Source organism: Adiantum capillus-veneris, chromosome 1, assembly GCF_014529385.1.
Source record: "Adiantum capillus-veneris isolate H3 chromosome 1, ASM1452938v2, whole genome shotgun sequence".
Classification (NCBI taxonomy): domain Eukaryota; kingdom Viridiplantae; phylum Streptophyta; class Polypodiopsida; order Polypodiales; family Pteridaceae; genus Adiantum; species Adiantum capillus-veneris.
Window position 1 is genome coordinate 103513955 of NC_140931.1, and position 24910 is coordinate 103538864.

At 43.0% G+C, this 24910-nt stretch overlaps 1 pseudogene; it reads left to right on the top strand.

Moving 5' to 3' along the window:
• Positions 1-10154: 10154 nt before the first annotated feature.
• On the top strand, positions 10155-22963 carry LOC147465292 (protein STRICTOSIDINE SYNTHASE-LIKE 6-like; annotated as a pseudogene).
• Positions 22964-24910: the final 1947 nt, after the last annotated feature.

Here is a 24910-nt window from a genome sequence, read left to right on the forward strand (position 1 = left end):
GAGTGTAATCCAAGAAAACGAAGAGATCCAGACATCAACAAGCTCTCGACATCAGGAACAAACAAAGAAATTTGGAGAATCAAAAGATGAAGAAGACGACGAGTTCTATGACTCTGTAGAACACTTATAACTTCAAGAAGATCAACGACCCGGGAATCAATGTCATCGCTACATGAATAAAGTGCATCAAAAGTGGATTCCAAAGTCCTCGGTGAAGACACAGCCACCACAAGCATCCTCATACATGGCTCCTAATAAGGATGCAAAGACTCAGCTAGGAGGAATACGACCATAGCAAAGAGCTAACAATGCTCTAATCAATGGGCTAGAAAAGTCCTCCAAGAAACTACCACCCACGAGCAAACAGACAGTAACTTTCCACTACCAGCCAAAAAATCAAGGGAAAGTACAAGAAATCAACCTTGCTGAGGATAGTAGCGATAGTGATGAATCTTACAACATCCCCTATCATCAACTCATGCCATCACTATCACCAACCCCTTCAACAGCAACCATGACAGGTCAAAAGAACAGGACAACAAGTCAAAGCCAAAAAGCTTGACAAATCTGGATACCAAAAAGCCAGATCGGCCAAAAACAGATATGGATCAAGAAGACAAAGATCTCTAATGACAAATCACAAGATCCAACACCAAAACAAAAACAAGGAAGCGTGCACGAATGGGTAAGAATATCACAAAGTCGCAAGCTTTCACAACTCAGGTTTGGGCTCCAAAGAAGTTGATTCAAGCACAAAAAAGTCAGGAATTCATTTGGATTCCCAAACAACCCCAGTATCAACTTTCAAAGCCTGAATCCTGTCACCAACCAAGCGTAAAAGGGCTGAAGCAAAGACCACTGTTGACTCACACAACAAAAAGGTGTATCCCAAAGAAGTCTCTTCAAACACAAATGAAGCACGGGCAAGTATGGGTTCCCAAACGAGCGTCAGCAACAAAACAGCCAATAATCGCAAAGAAATGGGTCCCAAAGAAGAACAACAAAACTGCTGTAAGTGCATCACCGCTTGAATTCTTACAATTCTTCCTACTATTACAGTACAGTTAGAAGAGAGCAAGTCGCTTCAATCAAGAAACGATACAGGAGCTTCAAAGACCATTACATTGCTTAGAATAGGAAGCCTCGCCAACAAGTGCCAATAAGCAAATTGATTATACCCACATCTTGCACAACATAAATCTTTTCCATGCATTGACTGTGTATGCATAATAGGGCTACATTACAAGGCCTGCATAGGCACAACCTTTAATTGCCCAAGCACAACACATACCCTTTGCGATACCCTGTCGTATAGGATGACTCCAAATAGGAAGGGGGGAGGCATTCTAAATGCGGACCTAACATTATGACTATTAGAGGGCAATGTTTTGTGAGATGCATTGAATTTTTGTGTTTTATTGTGATAATTTTTTGACGAAATTTAGAGTATATGCCCTCATAGTAGTGTTAGAGAGGAGTATGGGGACAAAATCCATATATGAGCCCCTAGGGACATGTGTATAGTGTACATAGCATTTAGATTTCTATTTGAATGATTTTTCTTTTGTTGAGTTTTTTTTAAGATTTTATTTGTTTATTATTAAGAAAAAAATTTTAAAATCCATAATCCACACGAAGAAAAGACTGACGAGAGGCCTGAGCACTACAAAGAGAAGAAGGTACAGGAAAACGATGAAACTTCACGAAGTATGTCTCAGCAGCCCCACTACAACAGCCGAAGAACTTGTCACAAAGCAGTGTCAACAGGCAACCGACAAGTCATACAAGTCACAGTCGAGTAGCTACGCCACAAAATGAGTGAGGTGTTAGTCCCAAAGCTTCAAGTAATATTCTCTGTGGTCTAAGCGTCTTAGCTATTCTAGGTATTGCTCAAGCTGGAAGAGTTGAGCATATTTAAGTTGTGTCGCTCATGCTGGTATAGGTGAGCAAAAGAGTCGAAGTCTAAGTACTTAAGTCTGGTGAAGTGAAGGAGAAGGTCCAAAAGACACTCACGTACTGAGCACAGTGAGATACGAGTGAAGAAACTTCTACATCTAAAACCCTTCTTGGAAAGGTGGAAGCTATTGAGACATCTTTTGATGTCACATGTGCTACATTTATTTCTCGAAACACCCATCATGTCCTTCTTTCACATTGCATGCTTTTGTTGACAAATTTCTCATATGCATATAGAGTGTCCCATAATTGGCACTTGCATTAGGCACTCTTTCCGTGTTTCACCCAAGCACTCACGTTCAACTGCTCAACTCCAATAAGAGTGTATACCAAAGGCATTTTTTTTCCCACCGGGTTTTTTCCCTTTGGTCATCCAGGTTTTAGACCCTAATCTAAAGACACCTATCACCATCCTCTTGTACATATTCCTTCTACATCAACAATAAGGAAATGCTACTCAAATCAATTGACAAATGAATTGGAGCACCAATTTCAGATCATAGCATACTTCTCCTCAATGGCGAGTCGAAGAATGGCCTACAATGACAAAGCTGCAGACAACACTAACAACATGATTGCACAGGAACAAAGAAGTCCCCAATGACAAAGAGTAGACATAAGGGTAACCAGAGGATCTCAAAAGCTTGTCCTTGATAATGCGCATCGAATGCTCGGCAGGGTTTTGAACCTCAAATAGAATAATTAAGTCCTGGATTCGGCCTGACAGACAGACTTTGCATTGGAGTGCAAATTGGCCTAAAGAAGTTATGGGTTTAGCCATACAATTTCTACAAAATCCTTACAAAGTTGTCATTGGCTCACAAGATCAGAAAGCCAATCACTCAATTCTACAGATTATAGAAGTTGTTTCTGAGAATCACAAATACTCCGAATTGACAGATTTGCTGGAGCAAGTGATGGATGGAGCTTTCTCTATCCATGATGATAAGAGTCAAGTTAAACGACATTGGGTTCTTTTTGAATTTAGATCTGGCAGTAGACCTATAATGACAGAAACAAATGCTGCAGCTTGGAGTGTGGATGTGAAAGACATAAAGTTCGTCATCAATTATGATTTTCTTGAATCATGTGAAGACTATGTACATCGGATTGGACGAACAAGACAAGCTACTGCAAAGGCTATAGTCTACACTTTCTTTACAACAACAAAATGACAGCAAAGACCACATCGCCATCGACAATCAGGTCATGTCGGGGACGACATGAACGCGGAAGGGGGGAATGTTGACCGTTGGGTCAACAACACAACATAACTCAAGTTTCGTACCAAAGTCTTATCTTTTGCGAGTTATGAAATGCTGCAGATTATGGCTATAAACGTCATTTGTAATGAGTAGTTATTCTAGTTTTAGAAGTCGGGGTGCAATGGCACCTCCAGATTGTAAATACAAAGCCATTTGACCTTTTCAACCCCATTTTTTGTTAAACCTAAGGTAGCCTTAGTATATAAGATACCTAGGTCATTTTGTAAGAAGACTTTAATCATAATCAAAACTGAGCACTGCCATCTACTATGTGTGAGAGAGAAAGAGTGTGAGTGAGCTTTATCCTCTCGCTACGCCCGGCTCGCTCAACACATTGGAGATCCGACTCCAACATTGTTGTAGGCTCGAGGAGAGCTACGCGACAACGCCAAGCATTCCACGCGAGACGAATCACACACGCCGACGCATCTACGAGCTATTTGTGGCCGTAAGTGTATCAAACGATGTCTGTTTTCTGCGTGCTAGTAGTCTATAGAATCGTGGCGACATAAGCTACGCATAAGTATCATAAACTTCAATTTCGGGCACTTTCAAAATTCAGATATGTCATCCTACGCTTTTTCCACTAATGGGTTTTGAGTGTAGAAGCTTAGGGACAGGTGTATCCTAGTGAGGGGGTGGTGTTCCTTAAGTTTCCTACGAATCTTGCATGATTAGGTGAGTTACCTTCCGTATGTGTGTATGTGGCTAGGTTGTGTAGTTGAGAGCAGTGAGGTTCTTGATTGTGGTTTAGTTGGCCTTCCAGAGTGTTGTATGTGTAGGATGGTCTCAGCCTGACAAGCTTAAGAGATTTCCTCCGTGTGCCTATCATGTCATCTGTGTCCTCGATTGACATTATGTTGATCTAGGTAGTGTTTGCATGCACTTCATGGGTGTGTGAGTCGCTCCCCTCCAACACATCCCCAAGTTTTGCAAGATCTTTCTTGCTTCCTCTCTGGAATCTGGCATCACATTATCAACTGGCAGTATGTGCTCTTTGAGCAATCTACACAGCGTGTCATGCCAAGGGCCAAACCAAGGGGTCAAGGACTCGGCCAAGGGCCGACTGCCAGTGGAAAGGGGTCCGAAAGGGGCTAGGTGCCTATTAAAGGGAGGTTGGGGGGATAGACCAGGCATGGTAATCCCTTGGTGTTTACACTGGTATCAGAGCTAAACATAGAACTGAGGCACGTTTTTGCTTTTGGGGCTGCATGTTGCATGCATAACCAACAGAGGGAGGAAGAGAGGAGGCCGAAGCCCGGGTGTGCAGCAACCCTTTGTCGGGGCCGAGGCTATCTGACGACCTGCACCGAATTGGGTGTGGCTGGGCTCAGTAGGAGCGCAAGGTGAAGGGCGGCAAACTTCGTCACTGGCCCGGTCTCAGCAGACCTCGCCATCGCGAGGTAGAGCATCAAGAAGCAGGGCGCAGGAGGCCGACGTCTACAGCAGAGACCTCCACGTTTTTTTTTTTACAAAACCCCTTAAGGGTAGGCCGTTCACACCCGGAAAACCCTAGTGGGTTTTGAAAAAGGGCCATACCTAGATAATTCTGTTGCTCCAAGGGATTTGTCTCCGAATCGGTGGGCATACATAACACACAACGGCTGTGGTACTACATATTTATTTTACAGCCCGCATCTGTTGCAACTCGGCCTTACAAGTTTCCAAGAGCCGGAAGTTGCTCGTATTTTTCTCTGTCATGGCTTCTTGCATACGATGCAAGCCCAATCGGCGGCAGCTGCAACTTGATTTGTGTTTTCAAGTTTCTTCTTGGCTACAAATTTTGTCACCACCTCTCCAGTTTATTTGGTGTATTGCATACGACGCAAACCATATTATGGGCAAATCGAATTTGTTCCCTGTTTTCGAGTGAATCATCCACTACAGTTTTCCTCGTTACTGTCAAGCGCAAAGGCGAAATAATACGGTTCCTTACCGCATACGGCTACGAGCTCGTTGGAATTCAGGTATTCTTCTTTCTTTTCTCGCACAGTACGTCCACAACATGGATTCGGACATAGATATGCATCATGCCTTTGATTTCGAGCATTCCGCACCCGTTACGTCTGCCGATGCCAGGCGGACGGTTCCTCTCACGGAGAGTAATCGTGCCCCAACGGCAACAGATGATACGTATGAGTTGCTGGACATGCAAGATTTCTATGCATTGCAAACACGCATGACTGTGCTTGAAACGAATTTTGCACAATTAAATCAGAATGTCACTACATTATCCGATTTGATTAAGTTGCATATGCTGCAGCAGGCCACGAGCCCTGTTAGTCAGCCAATTCAGGAGCACGGCTCCACACCAGGCCAAGGGCCGGCTGCTGGGCAAGGCCCTCCTCCGGGTCCGCTGCACTCTCTGACCCAAAAAGAGGTGGACGATTTGTTGAAAAATACAAAGCCACCAATTTTTCGGGGAGAAGAGCGTGAGCGAAACAAGGACACCGTGAATATTTTTCTCAGTAAGTGGGATGGTATTCATGACCTTAGACGTACCCCGGATGCAGCCAAGGCGTTGCAGACAAGTCTGACTTTGGACGGCAAGGCCTACAAATGGTGGATGTCTCTCAAGGAGAAGGGCATGCTACCTCAGACTTGGGCAGCTTTTGAGACTGTCTTCAAGAAGGAATTTCTACCTACCAATGAGAAGGATAGAAATTGGACCGCCTGGACGAATGTTCTATGCGCCAGCATAAAACATTATTGGAATATATTTCCCATTATTGGGATGTGATCCTCAAGCTGGAAGGGATGGATACCTTTCAGCAGGTGCGTGGGTTCATCTGTGGGTTAACTCCCGAGCTTAAGAAGCACGTTAAAACCCAGGATCCACAAACACTTGAGGATGCAATAGTGCAAGCTCACATCCATGATGATCCCAATGATCGGGCATTGCATAGTTCTCATGTGCATGGCACTACACCTGTTTTAACACGTCCACAGCATGTGCATCATAAAAGAAAAAATGTCCCTACTGCATCAGAGACCTCCAAAAAGCCCAAGGGGTCTAGAGGTCCTCTCTCAACGGAAGAGTTTGAGAAAGCCAAAAAAGAAAAGTTGTGCTTGAAATGTTTGGGAACTGGACATAGCAAAAAGGATTGTCCCAAGGGGAAATCTGCTGCTCAAGACAAGGGGAAGGAAAAAGCAGTACACATGGTGCAGCTTTTACCTCTTGAGTCCTCTTCCCAGTTTGCTAATGTGTAAGTAACACACACCGAGGCGGTGCATGAGTGCTATATCACGGCCTCCATGTGGCAGCAGACTTTCGGACCACATGAGTTGGTGCGTATGCATGGCTCTATCCAAGGGCACAGGGTGCGGATCTTGGTAGACGATGGTGCATCGCACAATTTCATCAATTATAAATTGGTGAAACGACTCAAATTGCCCCAAACCCCGAGTTCCCATCGCTACAAGGTAGCAATGATTAACGGCCATGATGCTAAGATATGGGAAACTCAAGTTAAAGATGTACCTCTGGAAATTCAAGGATACCGTACCTCTTTGGATTTCCAAGTCATGAATATGGAGCGGGCGGATGTGGTTCTTAGTCGTGAATGGTTGTATAGTTTAGGATCATCCCTTAGACGTAGCTATGAGCATAATAGTCTAATGTTCGAATCCAATGGTGTGCACGTGCTGCTGTTGGGGGAGAAGGATGTACCTTCCTCACCACTTATTTGTACAGCTGAGCTTATGAATCTCGCTTCTGATGATGCAATAGAAGAACTCTTTTTGTGTTACTCACTGTGCCATTTTATTTCCAATGTGGATTATGTTTTTAATGATGCTAAAGTTTTGAATAAAACTTCCTCAACGCCGCATTCTTCTCTCTCTCCTCTTCCAGCTATGTCTACTAATTCAAAACAAGCAAATGTTGCTAATGAATTGAAGGAACTTTTAAGGGAATTCAAGGATGTGTTCCCAGATGATTTGCCACCAGGGCTACCGCCGACACGTTCTGTGCAACATGGTATAGACGTGGTTGTAGGCAGTAAGACAGTGAGTAAACCGCCTTACCGAATGAGTCATTTGGAGGCTGTTGAGGTGGAACGTCAGCTTGCTGACTATCTCAGTAAAGGGTTTATTCAACCAAGTTGTTCACCATGGGCCTCTCCCATTCTCTTGGTGAAGAAAAAGGATGGTAGTATGCGCATGTACGTAGATTACGGTGGATTAAATGCGGTTACTATTAAGAACAAGTACCCATTGCCACGAGTAGATGAGCTGTTTGATAAGCTCACTCACGCTCGTATATTTTCAAAGATTGATTTAAGATCTGGGTATCATCAAGTACGCATCAAGCTTGCGGATATACCCAAAACAGCGTTCCGAGCAAGGTTTGTACATTATGAGTTTTTGGTAATGCCCTTTGGGTTAACCAATTCTCCAGCTACATTCATGACACTCATGGATAGTGTCTTGAGACCATACTTGGAAAAGTTTGTTATCGTTTTCCTCGATGACATTCTTGTATATAGTGTATCTGAGGAAGATCACTTAGTACATTTGAAACAAGTGTTTCATTTGTTATGCCAAAATCAGCTATATGCCAAGGAATCCAAATGTGATTTCCTTAAGGAGGAAATTCACTACTTGGGGCATGTTATTTTGGCTGCAGGGTTACACATGGATCAATCCAAGGTGGATGCCATTCGAAGGTGGCCCTCTCCCAAAAATTTGGAAGAGCTTCATATTTTTTTTAGGCTTTGCAGGCTTTTATATATCGTTGATTCGTTAAAAACTATGCCCATATTGTTGTTCCCATGACAGATCAACTGAAAGCCAAGGGCAAGTTCTTTCAGTGGGGATTAGAACAACATCAAAGTTTTGACAAACTTAAGGACACATTAGCCACAACCCCTGTTTTGGCTATTGTGGATCCCTTAAAGCCATTCGTTTTGGAAATGGATGCTAGTAATCGTGCGATTGGAGCAGTCCTTCTGCAGGAGGGAAGGCCAATTGCATTTGAAAGAAAGAAGCTAGATTCAGCACAACAGAATTACTCTGCTTACGAACGAGAGCTCTATGCAATAGTGTCTGCTTTAAAGACATGGCGACATTATTTGTATGGTGCACAGTTCGAGATTGTGTTTGACCATGAAAGCATCAAGTGGTTTACACAACAAAGTGATTTGAAGGGTCGCAAGGCCAGGTGGGCTGAGATTCTTCAGGAGTATGACGCCAAGCTACGCTATCATAAAGGGCGGTACAATGTAGTGGCTGATGCTCTCAGCCGAATGCCAGAGATCAACTCTCTTCTTTTCACGGAATTGCGGAGTGAGTTTTTGGAATCTCTCAAAGGTAAGTGCGAGCATGATACTGCATACTCCAAGGTGTGGAGCTATGTTAGAAAGAGGGATCCTTCTCACTCCAATGTTGGTAGTGGTTTTGTTTCCTCCACACCCAGTTCTCCTCTTTCGAGTGATGAACTGCAGAGATGGAAGAATTTTTCCATAGATGATGGGTACCTACTCCACAAGGGGCGAGTGTGTGTACCGACGGACGCGGACATTCGGGGCCAAATTCTTTATGAATGTCACGATAGTCCAAGTGCAGGGCACCCGGGAATTAAGAAAACTTATGCACTCGTAAGACGACAGTTTTACTGGCCAGGTTTGCATGGGTATGTTCAAGACTATGTCTTGCATTGCCAAAAATGTCAAGTTAATAAAGCAGAGCGCTTGAAAGCAGGAGGACTCTTACATCCTTTAGAGATTCCCAATGGTAAATGGGAAAGTATCTCCATGGATTTTATTGTGGGTTTACCAACCACTATTCGAGGACATGACTCGGTATGGGTGGTCGTAGACCGGTTGACTAAACTTTGTCGGTTTATTCCAACCAAGTCAACCATTAAGACTCTAGAATTAGCTAAGTTATTTGTGGACAATCTTTACCGGTTGTATGGATTGCCAAGTAACATTGTGAGTGATCGTGATCCCAAGTTTAACAGTCATTTTTGGAGGGCTGTTTTTAAACGATTGGGTACACAACTTAATTTAAGTACGGCTGATCACCCTGAAACAGATGGTCAGACGGAACGAGTCAACCAAGTGCTAGAGGATATGCTACGAGCATACGTTAGCAAGAAGCAATCAGATTGGGAATATTATCGTCCTATTCTTGAGTTTGCATATAATAGTGCTAAGCATGTTACAACTGGTTTTAGTCCATTCATGCTTATGTATTGTTTTCAACCTAGATCACCAGTGACGGTGGGGTTGGCAACTGAGAAGCTCCAACAGGTCAAGGAGTTTCTCCAAGATCATATGGAAATGCTGAGACTTGCTTGTCAAAATGTTCGACAAGCACAGGATCGGTATAAGAAGTATGCTGATGAGAAACGTCGGCAAGTTACCTTCACGGAAGGTGAAGAGGTATTTTTGCGTGTGCCAGAGCATTCAGAAAGTCTGAAGACTGGACCTACACCCAAATTATCTCCACGTTATTGTGGGCCATTCAAGATACTCAAGCGAGTTGGTGATAGGGCCTACAAACTTGAGTTACCTGCGCACTCGCGTGTCCATCCGGTATTTCATGTAAGTCGTTTACGTAAACGCTTGCATGGGCACGACAATGTTATCGGCCAGCAGATATTGGTTGATTTCACTGAACCTCCCACTCAATCGCATGAACCTGAACGCATTTTAGATTTTCATGAACTCCATACTCGTCATCATGTACGTAGTCAAGCTTTAGTCAAGTGGAAAGATTGCCCTGAAGAGGGTGCCACTTGGGAAAACATTAGTGTTCTTAAGAAGAAATTCCCCACTTTTGTTTTCGAGGACGAAAACGCTTCTCCAGGGGGGGAGTAATGTCAGGCCAAGGGCCAAAACAAAGGGGTCAAGGACTCGGCCAAGGGCCGGCTGCCAGTGGGAAGGGGTCCGAAAGGGGCTAGGTGCCTATTAAAGGAAGGTTGGGCGGATGGACCAGGCATGGCAGTCCCTTGGTGTTTACACAGCGAAAAAAATGCGATACAATTGTGTAAAAATCTATCAGATCATTATACATCTAGAGTTTTTTATTAAAGTAAACACATTGTAATAGATCACCTGGAAAGCGCTGTGACGCTAGTGTCACTCCATCCAAACTTTGTCTGCATGTTGAGAAGAACCAGGAGCACCTTCAATCTAAACACACATGCTCCATCATACAATGGCGTATCGGATTCACTTTTTATATCATCATAGATAAGCCTTTCTGAATCCATGATCGTCTCGATCATTTCATCGATCTCCGACTCAAACATTGCCTCGTTGGGAATGTGGTCTGCATGATCATCCCCTGAGTTGTCAGAGGCTACATCTTGTGGCTATGCTGCTTGATCAAAGCACCTGCGAACACGTCTATTGGGTTGCAAGATTGCTGCCTCTTGGCTAGCGTCAGAGTCCGACGAGTTATAATTGGCAACAAATCGATCTATAATAGATGGATCGAACTCGCCAAATTCATGAACGTGCTGCAAAGAAATGCGTCTTGTCCGTCGCACAACATGCTTGCATTGATTACAAGGACATAAGATCCTCGTTGAGAGATAGGTGTTTCGGTTGGACGGCCCCACATCCTCGTCACTACTCATAATGAGGGGAAAAACCTTTTAACCTGGACAACAAATATAATCTTCTATTGGCATCCTCCGTCTTGTCTCTCTCTCTCTCTCTCTCTCTCTCTCTCTCTCTCTCTCTCTCTCTCTCTCTCTTTCTCTCTCTCTCTCTCTTTGTTCACACTGTAAAGTATCTCACATTCTCTAGTCATGTCCTATCCCCGCACACCTCGGTCTAGAGGTGCACGGAGATCAGAACCACCGGGTTATAATCTTGTCTTTATTGGTCAATGTCCATATTTGTGGGTACAAGAAATCTATACACCCACGTCTACATGATAGTGCATGTAGTGGACAAAACTCCTTTGCCTCTTCTCTAGCTGTAGCATTTCACAGCATCTTAACATCTTCTCATAGTAGATCTTTGTTCGAGAGATTACTTAGCACATTACATGTTGGCCTCCAATCTGAGTATCATGCCGTTGAAAGCTTTCTAGCTTAAGGTCGAGTCCGTAGAGAGGAAGAGAGGGATCACCGTCCTTCTAACTCTCATTTTTTTACCGTAATATCAAAGGTAGACTCTAATATCAAAACTCAATCCAAAATCTAACCTAATTGAACATGTGGTGATTCATGGCTAATTGAATATGGTTAGTGTGTGAGTTAATAGGTGTCAGATTCTGATGGGAATATGCATATTGTTGTGTAACTAGTGTTTGCTCTTTGGGCAAAGCACACCTTCATTGACATGCACTAAAATCTAAATCTAAAACAAGCTAGTCCATAGAACATAAATCTAAATCTAATTTAATCTTAAACTCAAAGTAAACCTAAATCTAATCTAACGTAAATCTAACTCAAAATAGATTTAAATCTAATATAATCTAACCTAAATAAATTTAAATCTAATCTAACATAAATCTAAATCTAACCTAATCTTAAACTCAACATAAACATAAATCTAAATGTAATCTAACCTAGTTTAATTTAAATTTTAACCTAATCTCTTTCTCTCTTTGTTTTCTCCCCATTACCTCTCCCTTTCCTCTCCTCCGCCTCTCTCTCTCTTTGGTTTTTTATTCTCTCTGTCTTTCTCTTGTTTTCTCCTCTCTCTCTCTCTCTCTCTCTCTCTCTCTCTCTCTCTCTCTCTCTCTCACTTGGCTTGTTGTTTCTTAGGGTTTACTTAACATTACAGAGGGAAAGGTCACAACTTTCTCAGATGATGTTTGCGGCATGAAGTTCAAGTACTCTCTCTCTCTCTCTCTCTCTCTCTCTCTCTCTCTCTCTCTCTCTCACACACACACACACACACACACACACACACACACAATTAGCTTATTTCAAAGAGTCCTGCAGGTTTGACGATGCACTGGACGTCAGCAGAGAGCATGGTTCCATATACTTCACAGATGCAAGCACCAAATCTGGATACAGCGAATCCAAATTGGATGTGTTGGAGGGCCGACCAAATGGGCGTTTGCTTAAGTACCATCCTTCAATGGGGACCACAACCGTGCTTGCACTTCCCCAATGGTGTCGCAGTGTCGAAGGACAACAACTTTCTAGTCGTCTATGAAACTTCAAAGTAAGAGTTTTTCAGATCATTTACTAGGAATACCCAATGTTCATGCTTGCACAGGATTTGCTTCCTGCCTCCGCCAGCTTGCTGGCGGCTGCAGGCTCTTTTCCCCTTACCGGCTTTCCAGTTGGAGTGTGTAAAATAAAAAGTAAAAGTAATGCATTTTTTGCTCATCTCTAGTTCTTGATTGTAACATTTAATGGCCTAAAATCTTATGTGTAGCGGAAATTAGCATGAACATAGTGGGCATTTCATTAGAATAGATTCCTAATGAGAATTACAAGAGTGCTTGGGTGGAGAGAGCAACAAAAAGCATAACACCTAGTTAGATAGCATCGACAATACTTTCAAAAGAGAGAGATATTAAGCTATTGACAACAGTTGAGGACCGGATTTGCATGGAGCCGGTCCCCCCTCCAAAAGGCTTTGTATTATGGTTTCTCCCATCAAGAGAGACATTGTACAATACAATTCTTTGTGTTCCTTCAAGACTAGCTAGTGCAATGAAGATGGAAACTTCATACACCAAGCAAAACACTTAATCAAACACAACTTGAATTATCCCCGTTCTCAGACCCAAGACCTCACACACCTTCGAAGATGGTGAGAGCTAGCAGGGTATGAGAGTAGATTGAGAGGAAAAAGAAGTATCTTACGAGAAAGATGTACATCTCCTCACATAATCACTCATATTAGCATAGCTTAGCTTAGTAATTAGCTTGGTAGAGAAGATGAGCATGCATTGAAGCTTGGCTCTTGGTTGGATTTGCATCCACATGCCAAGAGAGTGTTGATGTAGGCTTCTATCTCACAAGCTTGGAGTAGGTGATGAGCTCTCCATTAAAGCTTGGGAGGAGATAGAGTATTCTTCCTTCACACATGGTCAAGTGTGAGTGTGTGTGTGCCAATGCCAAGCAAAAATCAGCCCCCCCTCTCTCTTGGGCGAGCCCTAGCTGCTAAATAGGTCTGGCTTTTTCCTCATTGGACCTCCCCAGGTCAAGCCAATAGGAATTAAGCAGCATAAGTGATAGCCTTCTGACATGTGTCCCCCTTTCCCCTTTTGTGAGAGCTTCAGGTAATTAAATAATTAAACTAAACTCTCATTGGACCCCTTTGCCTCCTGGCCAATAGGAATCAGGCAAGCCATGGGGCTCCTGAATGCTCATTGGACCCCTTGGGAGACTGCCCAATAGTCTTCTAGGAGACTTAATTCTCATTGGTTTCTTTTATTAAATGTTTTTAAATTAATTAAACTAGATTTACTCTAGCTTAATTCTCATTGGTCCACTTCAAGGGTCTTCCAATAGGAATTGGGCACACCTTGTGGGCATCTGGCCTAGGGAGCTGACATGTGTCCCTCATTCCCTTTGTGTAAAGGGAGCCTGTGTGTGTGTGTGTGTGGCTTTCTCTCTCATCTCCTACCTTTGGGGCTCGCCCCCTCCCATGTAGGGATGTGCAAAGACTTTTAGGGCACACACTAAGCATCCAATTTTCCCTAGGGTTGACCTTTGGACACAACCTTTGAATTTTGGAACCTTAGCATTTTGGAAGTCTTAATGGGCTGAACCTTAGGGTCTTTTTGGCCCATTGTTTCACATGGCTCTTTTGCAGATGGCCCCCCCTTTGGATCCCTATTTTCCCTCCTTTGGATCCCTACTGTGGCCTGGTCTGCTAGCTTAACCAATATTCTAGCTTTTTCTCCTTGGCACTTCCCCACATTAAATGATCAGTTTAATATGAGAAAATCATTTAGGAGAATTAGATATTGATTATTATGACATTACCTCTCTCTTGAAATCATAGTCGTCCTCGACTATGGTGTAGAGAAGATAAAGCATATGCATGAGTCCTTTTCTTAGCGGGTAGAGGATCCCTATGTTACCCTGCGACATCATTCCATAATGGATGACTAGTCCATTTGGCGCTTGAGAGCCTGAGGTTGCCGCAAGCATGTCTGCACATTAGTCCTATCAGTCTTCCATAGTAGAGTGACAAGCTCTACTTGGTGTTTGGGAGACGTCGTCTCTGCAAACTTGATCTAAGCATGCATACTACTTCATTTTTGTGCACAAATAAAGAAAAAGAGAGTCTTATAAGACAAAAATTTTTGTTCATTTTTAACATTTTGTACATTTGCTTACTCTTGGGAAGCATTGTAAGCATTGACAAGGTTTAGGTTATCCTTTAATTGTATGCCTTGCATCCATCTAGCATCTTCAAAAGGATAATTCTTAAACTTAATAAGATATCATCGGATAGTCTTACCGCCTCTTAATACCTTGTCTTCATGTCGGAGAATGGACTCGGGCTGCAGCACCTCCTCGTGGTCCTCGATCTCCGGTGGGTCTTCAATAGTTGGTTCTTGAGGTGGCTCTCCTTTGTAAGGCTTTAAGAGGCTCACATGAAAAGCATTGTGTATGAGCCAATGATTGGGCAACTTAAGTTGATAGGCCATCTCATTGATTGGCCTAAGAATCTGGAAGGGACCATAGTACCTTTTTGCTAGTTTAGCATAGTACTTTTGGTGGCCCGTAGGATTCTTGCCCGTCGTGTGCCTTAATCGAGCCTTGGGAAACTTTAACAAGACCCAATCGTTTTCTTTAAAGGCTTGGGCTCTTCTGTGCTTGTCAGCAGCAGCCTTTTGCCTTTGCTGTGAGATAGAGATAGCATCCTTAATCTTTTGGAAAGATTCTTGTAGGTCTCGGCTATACTCATCTGCAGCGAAGATCTTCCCATGTACCTTAAGTAGCAAGGGACTTTTTGATCTTCCCTCAATTACCTCGAAAGGTGCTTTTCCTGTGGAAGTATGTACAGTGTTATTGTAAGCATACTCTACTAAAGGTAAGTACTTCTCCCATTGGGATCTTTGATCTACTTCCGTTACATAGGCTTTTAGTAGATCAAGAATGGTTAGGTTAGCTATTTCACTTTGGCCATCAGTTTGTGGATGATAGGCCGAAGAGAAGTTTAGCCTTGTTCCTAAATTCTCAAAGAGACCCTTCCAGAAATTACTGGTCATTCTAGGATCTCTATCCGACACTATGGACATTGGCAAGCCATGGTACTTGAAAATTTGTGAAATGAAGAGGGTTGCCATTTGATGGGCTTTGATAGTCTTTTTGACAGGTATAAAATGAGCTTGTTTACTGAACCTGTCTACTATTGTCCATATTCCCGTATTCCCATGGATAGACTTAGGCAATCCAAAGATAAAATCCATGGATATGCTCTCCCAAGGTGAATTAGGGATTGGCAAGGGTTGAAGCAATCCAAGTTGCTTCCCTCTATCAAATTTTGTCTTTTGACATACCACACATTTGGAAACATACTCGTGTATGTTCACTCTCATGGTAGGCCAATAGAAATATGTTTCAATTCCCTTTAGGGTAGACTGAATCCCTCTATGCCCCGCATATGGGGGAGCATGAGATTCATACATTACTTTCTCACGTAGTGAGTTAGTAACGCATAGTCTATTGCCATAGAGAAGATAACCATCTTGTAAAGTAAATGGTTCTTCTTTCTTCCCTAATGCAAGGGCTGAAATCACATCTCTAAAATCGGGATCAATAGCATACTCATCTATCATTGAAGATAGATCATTGTGAGTTGCTATGGAAACCGCATTCACTCTCGGTCGTCTTGAGAGTGCATCGGCTACTTGATTATGCTTGCCAGCAATGTGAGCAATATGAAAATGAAATTGCGAAAGGAAATTTGCCCACCTCATTTGTTTGTCGGAGAGCTTGGTCTGCGTCATGAAGTACTTAAGACTTTGGTGATCCGTTCGCAGAATGAAAGGAGTCCCCAATAAATAGTGCTTCCATGAGTCTAAGGCATGTAGAACTGCAAGGAGTTCTTTTTCGTATATGCCTAGAGCTTGCTCAACAGGGTCGAGCCTTCGACTCTCATAGCCTATGGCGTGCCCTTCTTGGAGCAAAACAGCCCCAAGGCAATCACCACAAGCATCACATTGGACCTCAAATGGTTTTGAGAGATTCGGTAGTGTAAGCACAGGTTGAGAGATAAGCTTTTCTTTAAGCTTTTCGAAAGCATTGTTCTCCTTAGCAGACCACGTATACCTAACATTTTTCTTTGTTAGGTCATGTAATGGTCCCGCAATTTGTGAGAACTTTTCTATGAAGCGTCTATAGTATGCACACATACCTATAAAGCTTCTTAGTTCATGAAGATTCCTTGGTTTAGGCCATCCTTTTATTACCTCTAACTTAGATGGATCCATTTCGATTCCATCTTGAGAGATAATGTGACCTAAATATTGAATCTCTTGCAAGAAAAATTCACTTTTCTTTCGATTAACATAAAGTTTATTCTCTCTTAAAACTTGAAATGTTACCTGGAGGTGTTGCTTGTGTTCCTCCAATGAATTAGAGTAGATGATAATATCATCAAAGAACACTCCAGTGAAGGTTCGATGAGGCCTGAACAGCTTCTCCATCAAGCGGTTGAATGTGGCTGGTGCATTAGTCAAGCCAAAAGGCATGACAATGTATTCGTAAAGACCAAATGTAGTACGAAATGCGGTCTTTACAATGTCTTGATCAACTATCCTTATCTGATGATAGCCACTTTTTAGGTCAATCCTACTGAAGTAGGTCGATCCTTGTAGCTTATCAAATAGGTCTTCTACCCGTGGAACGGGAAACCTATTCTTGATAGTGATCCTATTTAGTGCTCTATAGTCGACACACATACGATATGTGCCGTCTTTCTTTTGCACTAATAGCACAGGTGAGCAAAATGGAGATGAGCTAGGCCTAACCATGCCCTTCTCAACTAACTCATGCACTTGCCGCATAATCTCCTCTTGTTGAGCTTGAGAAACTCTATAAGGAGGTTTGTTAGGCGGTGAACTTCCTGGAAGAAGTTCAATTGCATGGTCGTCATTACCTCGTTTAGGAGGTAGCTCACAAGGGATGTCGTCAATAAAGACATCTTGAAACCCCTTGAGAAAATTGGATAACTCTAATTCCTTTTGGTTGCTTTTATTTTCTTTTCCTAAAGCATTAGGTTCATTTTGAGAATCTTTAACAAAAATCATGTACACGGAAATAGAGCTCTTTATTGACTTGTTGAAAGCTGGTGTATGTACAATGGGGATGGTGTTACCCATCTCCTTAGCATCTATATACATGTCCTTTTCCCTGAACTTAAAGGAGATTCTCCTTTCAGGAAATTTAACATGGGCAGCCAGGCGGTCAAACCATGGTGCCCCTAGGATTACATCCTCATGCTTGAGAGGAGAGATAAAGAAGTCCTCTTTGTCCACATAGCCTTGGACATGAAGCCTCAATTTCCCGATTAAGGGAGTGACTGAAGCTTCTTGCCCCTTGAAGGCACTGTCTACGGGTAGGATATCTCCCATCTCGTAGGATTGTATGCCTAGCTTGGTGGCTAACTCCATAGATATGAAATTGTGAGTAGAACCAGGGTCAAAGAGAATAAAAGCATCATGTTCTCTTACCTTTCCCCAAGCATGGCATAGAGGAGATCCTTTGTGGTGAGTTTGATGAATCTCCTCCTCTTGGATTTCAACCAAAGAAGCTCTAGGAGGATCTTGGCGGTTGTTCTTTTGGGGACAAGCGCGGTACGCATGCCCTTGTTCGCCGCACTTGAAACACCGGTTATCTTTACGATAACGCTCAAGCTCTTCAGGAGAGAGTTTATTCTTTCCTTTGTAAACTCCCTTCTCTTTAGCTTTGTTGGAATTGCCCTTAGGAGACTTTTGGACATTGTCCTTCCCCTTAGGCTCATTGGAACCCTTGTTTTCCGGGGGCTTATTATTTCTTTTACCCCCCGTTTGGAAATTGATTCGCGAGGCCACCATAGTATGGTGTATTACCGCCGATATGGTACGTGGCCTTTGGGAGTTGACATACTCCGCCATTTCTTCGGTTAAGCCCGCACAAAATTGTTGCTTTTGCTCTCCAAAATCCAACTTTTTGAAGACAGTAGCTTTGAGTTGTAGGTCCCAAAACTTGTCTACATATTTGTGGATGGATTCATTGGGAGAGAGCTTTAAGCTTCGCCATTCGGTGAGTACTTTGTCTTTGGCATCGGTGGCCAAAAACTGCTTCATAATGGAAGCTCTTAAAGCCTTCCATGTTCGTGGAGCTTCACCGTTGGCTCGTAGGCTAGACCACCATTGTCTGGCGGACTTTTGAAAGTGCATAGCTACATGGCGTAGCTTAGAGGACTCCGTGAAGCCCTCATCTCCAAACGCCGCATCGAATTGTTGGATAAAGGCCAAAACTTTGTCTGTAGCACCGAAGGTGCCATCATAGGTAAGGAAAGAGATGCTCTTCCCTCCCTCTTTGAATTTCTTCAGCTTGGACGACCTCTTCCATGCGGCATAGGATTTCCTATGGTCTCTTCTTTTCGATGGTTCAAAAGTTGCACCATCACTTTCTTCAGAAGATGAAGAATTTGAAGAAGGTGGAGAAGAGGGTGACCTCTTTCTCACCTTTTTCTTGTCTTGATCTTTGTCGTCTTCACGATAGCTTTCATAAGAGGAAGAGGATGAAGAAGATGGAGAAGAGGGTGTCCTCTTTCTCGCCTTTTTCTTCTCTTGCTTTTTATCATCCCTCTTTGAATTATGGCGTGGAGAAGAGTGTGATGGTCTTCTCCGCTTTGGTGGTGATGGAGAGCGTTTAGCCCGCCGTCTTCGTGGAGCCATCTCCGCCGAGGTGGCGGGAGACTCGCTTCTTTCTCGTTCCTTCGGTGGAGGCTCTTGAGTTCTCCTTTGGGAAGGAGATGCATCATCAAGAAGTAAGTTCTTGAGCCCTTCATATGGATTCTCTTCTTCTTCCCGAATCGGAGAGAGACCTCTTTTGGTAGTCTCACAAGGAGGCTTCCTTGGTGTTCTCTCGTCATGGTGATGAGCTTGGAGAATCCCGTGAGCACGGAGCTGCCGTTGCACTTCACTTTGGAGAGATGGATTGCCCATGGCTTGTTGAAGCCTAGAAACAAGATAGTTACCAAGCATTGAAGCATCATTAGTAGCTTGCTCATGAGCAAAATCAAAGTTATCAACATTAATTTCACTCTCTTTACTATTGTCAGCCATTCTAACAACTTTTAGGTGTAAACTTTTTTAGGTGTACTTTGGCACTTCAAGCCCTAGTTGCTACTCCTCTTTACCCCTTTAGAAAAAGCACTCAAGCTACTGTACCCGCGGCTCGAATACCATTAATTGCAAGGAATAGAAGAGAGGGTCTTTCGACACCAAGACAGCACCGGCTCCTGTCAAGCTTCTAATAGCTCAATAGTGGTTAAGCCATAGGCAAGCCCCGTAGGACTCCACTATTAAGACCATAGCTCTCGACGGTGATGCCCCATTAACTGCACAAAGGCAGGCGCACTGCAAGGCTGAAAAATCCCTATTCTACTTACTCACAGGCAATTAATAATACCAACCATTTGTAGCTAGCTTGAGGACCTCCCTTCTTGAGCAAGAAAAGAGAAACCTTGAGCTCTGATACCAATGTAACATTTAATGGCCTAAAATCTTATGTGTAGCGGAAATTAGCATGAACATAGTGGGCATTTCATTAGAATAGATTCCTAATGAGAATTACAAGAGTGCTTGGGTGGAGAGAGCAACAAAAAGCATAACACCTAGTTAGATAGCATCGACAATACTTTCAAAAGAGAGAGATATTAAGCTATTGACAACAGTTGAGGACCGGATTTGCATGGAGCCGGTCCCCCCTCCAAAAGGCTTTGTATTATGGTTTCTCCCATCAAGAGAGACATTGTACAATACAATTCTTTGTGTTCCTTCAAGACTAGCTAGTGCAATGAAGATGGAAGCTTCATACACCAAGCAAAACACTTAATCAAACACAACTTGAATTATCCCCGTTCTCAGACCCAAGACCTCACACACCTTCGAAGATGGTGAGAGCTAGCAGGGTATGAGAGTAGATTGAGAGGAAAAAGAAGTATCTTACGAGAAAGATGTACATCTCCTCACATAATCACTCATATTAGCATAGCTTAGCTTAGTAATTAGCTTGGTAGAGAAGATGAGCATGCATTGAAGCTTGGCTCTTGGTTGGATTTGCATCCACATGCCAAGAGAGTGTTGATGTAGGCTTCTATCTCACAAGCTTGGAGTAGGTGATGAGCTCTCCATTAAAGCTTGGGAGGAGATAGAGTATTCTTCCTTCACACATGGTCAAGTGTGAGTGTGTGTGTGTCAATGCCAAGCAAAAATCAGCCCCCCCCTCTCTCTTGGGCGAGCCCTAGCTGCTAAATAGGTCTGGCTTTTGTCTCATTGGACCTCCCCAGGTCAAGCCAATAGGAATTAAGCAGCATAAGTGATAGCCTTCTGACATGTGTCCCCCTTTCCCCTTTTGTGAGAGCTTCAGGTAATTAAATAATTAAACTAAACTCTCATTGGACCCCTTTGCCTCCTGGCCAATAGGAATCAGGCAAGCCATGGGGCTCCTGAATGCTCATTGGACCCCTTGGGAGACTGCCCAATAGTCTTCTAGGAGACTTAATTCTCATTGGTTTCTTTTATTAAATGTTTTTAAATTAATTAAACTAGATTTACTCTAGCTTAATTCTCATTGGTCCACTTCAAGGGTCTTCCAATAGGAATTGGGCACACCTTGTGGGCATCTGGCCTAGGGAGCTGACATGTGTCCCTCATTCCCTTTGTGTAAAGGGAGCCTGTGTGTGTGTGTGTGGCTTTCTCTCTCATCTCCTACCTTTGGGGCTCGCCCCCTCCCATGTAGGGATGTGCAAAGACTTTTAGGGCACACACTAAGCATCCAATTTTCCCTAGGGTTGACCTTTGGACACAACCTTTGAATTTTGGAACCTTAGCATTTTGGAAGTCTTAATGGGCTGAACCTTAGGGTCTTTTTGGCCCATTGTTTCACATGGCTCTTTTGCAGATGGCCCCCCCTTTGGATCCCTATTTTCCCTCCTTTGGATCCCTACTGTGGCCTGGTTTGCTAGCTTAACCAATATTCTAGCTTTTTCTCCTTGGCACTTCCCCACATTAAATGATCAGTTTAATATGAGAAAATCATTTAGGAGAATTAGATATTGATTATTATGACATTGATTTTCGTTGAATTAGGTTGCGATGTGGCAGACTTTGGCTTAAGGGAAGCCAGAAAGGAAAACTAGAGTCATTCATTGATAACCTTCCGGGTTATCCAGACAGCATACATAGAACAGAGCGTGGCACATTTTGGATCGGTCTGGTGTTGGTGAGTGTGTTGATCGTTATACAGATATCTGGAAGGCATGTCTATCTAGAGATTTTAGTGTTGGGGATTAGGTTTACTGTTTGGGATTATGTAGAGTGTTTGAATTCTTGTCAGAGGCGTTGTTCAAGAAAAGTGTCCAGCTTAAAATCCTGCCGCTTAAAAAATAAAAAATGCCGGTCAAGAGGAAAAGAAAATATTTCGCATAAAATTTGAGAAAATTACTGTAAATGTTCAAAACAAAGCTTAAACTTTTCAAAAATTCCCCTTTGAAAAAGCATAGAAAAAACTGTGTATGCTTAGGAAAATGACTTTTCCCAAACACTGGATAGCACGGCGTTGTCAATAGTGTCTTGTGCCTCTTTTCTGGCATTGACACTCTCTTCATTTTCCTTTCATGTGCAGGGTAGAAGCTTATTGATAGAGAGAGTCATGAGCTTTCCATTTGTCAAGCACTTATTTGAAACTCCACAAGGTATGAAGTTCCTCGATGTGGCGTCACAAAATAATGCAGTTTTTGCTCATCTCCAATTCTTGATTTTGGTTGAATTAGGGTGCGATGTGGCAGACTTTGGCTTAAGGGAAGGCAGAAAGTCAAACTGGAGACATTCATTGATAACCTTCCGGGTTATCCAGACAACATACATAGAACAGAGCGTGGGACATTTTGGATCGGTCTGGTGTCAGTGAGTGTGTTTATTGTTATACAGATATCTGCAAGGCATGTCTATCTAGAGATTTAGTGTTGGGGATTAGGTTTACTGTTTGGGATTATGTAGAGTATTTGCATTCTTGTCAGAGGCTCTGTTCAAGAAAAGTGTCCAGCTTAAAATCCTGTCGCTTAAAAAATCAATAACGCCGGTTAGGAAGCAAGAGGAAATAAAATATTCCGCATCAAATTTGAGAAAATTAGTGTAAATGTTCAAAACAAAGCTTAAACTTTTGAAAATTTCCCCTTTGAAAAAGCATAGAAAGAAATTGTGTATGCTTAGGAAAATGGTTTTTCCCAAACATTGGATAAACAAGTTGATATAGCTTAATGTGCACGGCGTTGTTAATAGTATCTTGTGCCTCTTTTCTGGCATTGACACTCTCTTCATTTTCCTTTCTTGTGCAAGGTTGAAGCTTATTGATAGAGACAGTCATGAGCTTTCCATTGGTCAAGCACTTATTTGCGACTCCACAAGGTGCGAAGTTCCTCGATGTGGCATCATGAACGGCCAAGGTGCTTGAAGTAAGCAACCAAGGTGAGCCAAATGGCAAGGCTGTAGGATTTGTGACATGTGCTCTTGAGCACGAAAACCATCTTTACCTCGGAGGCCTTGCCTGAGACTTTGTAGGAAGATTAAGCTTGGAAAAAATCTAGGATGGCTTCGCTGAAGGACTTTGTGATTTGATGCCTATAACGAGGGAAAGACTAATCTCTCTCTCTCTCCATGTTGGAAGAATGTTGGTTTTATGGAGAAGTCTATTGTGTTGCTTCATGGAGATTTTGATTACCCTAGTCCAATCTATTGCACCCAAGGTCTTGACTCTTCATCAAAATCGGTGTGGCTTCCAATATGATGCAGTATGATCCGTCACTCTTCAAGATCAAAACAACAAATAATAATATCAAAGCAAAAATGATGTTTCCAGCTTGTTTGAGGAAGAATTTTAAAAAAGGTTTGGTATTAATTAACTTTTTACTTAAATAAACAAGCCTCTAACCACTTAATCCCAGGAAATAGACAGTAAAGGGAATAGCTTATGCTCAAGAATCCACCAGTTGGAGCTTGTCACCAAGACGAAGTACCATGCTGCGGGAAAAGTGAAAGCAGAAGTGCTATATGTACACCATATGGTGGCATAAACGAAGATTGTAAAATGAACTACCAGGGAGGTGTGTAGTGCCATGTAATGTGCCCTGATCCATACCAGAAAAGATCGAAGGGTGAGCCTATTGCATGAGAAAAGCTTTGCAACGCTCTCCCCGCACCCTAGCAAAGCGGGCTTATGTATCCCACTGACTCTACAAAAGTGTGTAGTAACTCTAACCATATTCAGCTAAGGTATCAGACATCGAGGAAGGAGTGGCAATCAATATGTGAGCATACAGCTTTCCAATCCACAAAATGATACTGTTGCATATATATTGTGACAAATACAATGCCGCACGTGCGGGTCAAAATCATGAACCGAAGAAGGCAGCATTAGTCGTCACATTGCTGCCCAAATTCCCGGCTAAGTTTTAATATCGTAGGGACAATCCCAAGAGACCTCAAATAGAGACATAGTGCATGCATTCACAGCTCAATGCATGGGCTCCGTAATCTCATATGCTGGGGGATCTGCATACTAAATGCTTCTCACTTAGGTCCTCTCATCTCTAAGAAGAATGTGTGTAGCCCATCCTACCTCAATCTGTAATTACTGTGATGATACTCCAAGCTATCTTGTACTGGCTCATCCTAACTGAAAGATGCCTTCGAATCTTTCAAAGAAAACGTCTCCTTTGGCCATTTTCCTGCAATCCCTAGTGTGTGCGACGAGAGAGAGAGAGAGAGAGAGAGAGAGAGAGAGAGAGAGAGAGAGAGAGAGAGAGAGAGAGAGAGAGAGAGAGAGAGAGAGAGAGAGAGAGAGAGCTTTGCGTGCAGGGGTTGCCCCTCCTCTTCTCTCACATCTCAAGGCTCTGACGCACCTCTTCTCCCTACCCTACCATGTTAGAGTTGTGAGATACAAAGATTAGACATGCATGAGAGAGAGAGAGAGAGACCCAAGCTACAGCTTCTTGAATGGAGATACATATTAGAGTCGTTGCAGCTCTCATGGGCTTACCTTGGAGAGGGAGAGACGCGCCACCATCCACCGCTCAGGGTGAGAATCCAAGTGGAGTCCTAGAGGTGAGACCTTTTTACGTGCATGAGGAGAATCTTTTATGTTCTCCTCTTCTTTTTATTTTCAAAAAGTGTATCACCTACTGTAAAGCTATCTTATCGTCATTGGGGAATTGTGTGGCATGTATTGTGCACATATCTTGGGCCTCTATATAAAGCCATCCTCAAGATAGTCAAGAAATTCCCTTGGCACATAGTCAATAAGTGGTCTCTATATTAATCTCATGTCACACATGGGCAGACGGACAAGGCATTAGGTGAGCGGGACCAATTAAAAACAGCCTTTGAAGCTTCTCGTGTCACACTGCGCGGTGGACATGGTGCTATGTTGGACGGATACGCCGCGACGGACGTTAGCACAACGAGAACTCACCTAACATATAATGTCAGCTAAGGACGAAGATCGACCTGCAGGCGTGTGGAAGCAAGCATAAAGT